Source organism: Sinocyclocheilus rhinocerous, unplaced genomic scaffold, assembly GCF_001515625.1.
Source record: "Sinocyclocheilus rhinocerous isolate Xijiao unplaced genomic scaffold, SAMN03320098_v1.1 scaffold35, whole genome shotgun sequence".
NCBI classification, from domain to species: domain Eukaryota; kingdom Metazoa; phylum Chordata; class Actinopteri; order Cypriniformes; family Cyprinidae; genus Sinocyclocheilus; species Sinocyclocheilus rhinocerous.
The window spans coordinates 692,099-692,820 of NW_015661991.1; the positions used below are offsets into that span (position 1 = coordinate 692,099).

The window sequence follows — 722 nt, forward strand, 5'->3', positions numbered from 1 at the left end:
ATATGATGTATTCTCCTGTGTTGGCAAAGGTTTATAAATGATTTACGTTACAAATCTATTGAGAAAATGCACAGTTTTCCCAGATGAAATGTCAAATTCACAGCATATGCAAAGGAAGAGTTTAGCCCAGTGGTTCTCAACCTTTTTTTTACCACTGGGCCGCACTATCATTTACATATGCATATCATTTACATATGTCACCAATACAAACCAACCAGATTTATAATGGCCTATTATAGCCTAAATATTATGATATCTAATCGATTACATTCATTGAAATAAATAAATAATTATACTCCCCATTAATAAAACACCTGATGCTGTCGGGAGCTGACCAATTCAGTAAGATGCGCACGGAAGCGTGACTTGACGCGCGGCATTGCAGAAAATGTGCGTTCACAAATGTAGCCTATGTTGATCCAAATATGGAAAGCACTTTCGAATTTAATAATCGGAGGTTCTCTCCAGAGATATTTTGCCACATTTCTGCAATTAAGGATGATTGCTGTATATGGGTGTTTCCTTTTGCCTGAACTAGAGCCCTGCGTTTCAGCCCGGGCCCAACGGGCCGGGCTTCGGGACAATTTTCACGTCATAGTTCAGACGCGAGCCGGGCATCGGGCTTGTTTTAGGCTTCTCCTTATTTTTATGTTTTAGACATCCATCAATTAGTGATGAAAAAAAAAAAAAATTTTTCCCATCCTGGTGGAAAAAACATGAAA

At 38.8% G+C, this 722-nt stretch overlaps 1 protein-coding gene across 1 annotated transcript in view; it reads left to right on the plus strand.

The window, feature by feature from the left end:
- The window catches only part of ipo7 (importin 7), a 34,888-nt gene that overhangs the window by 25,689 nt on the left and 8,477 nt on the right, over positions 1-722 (plus strand). The window lies entirely within an intron of this gene.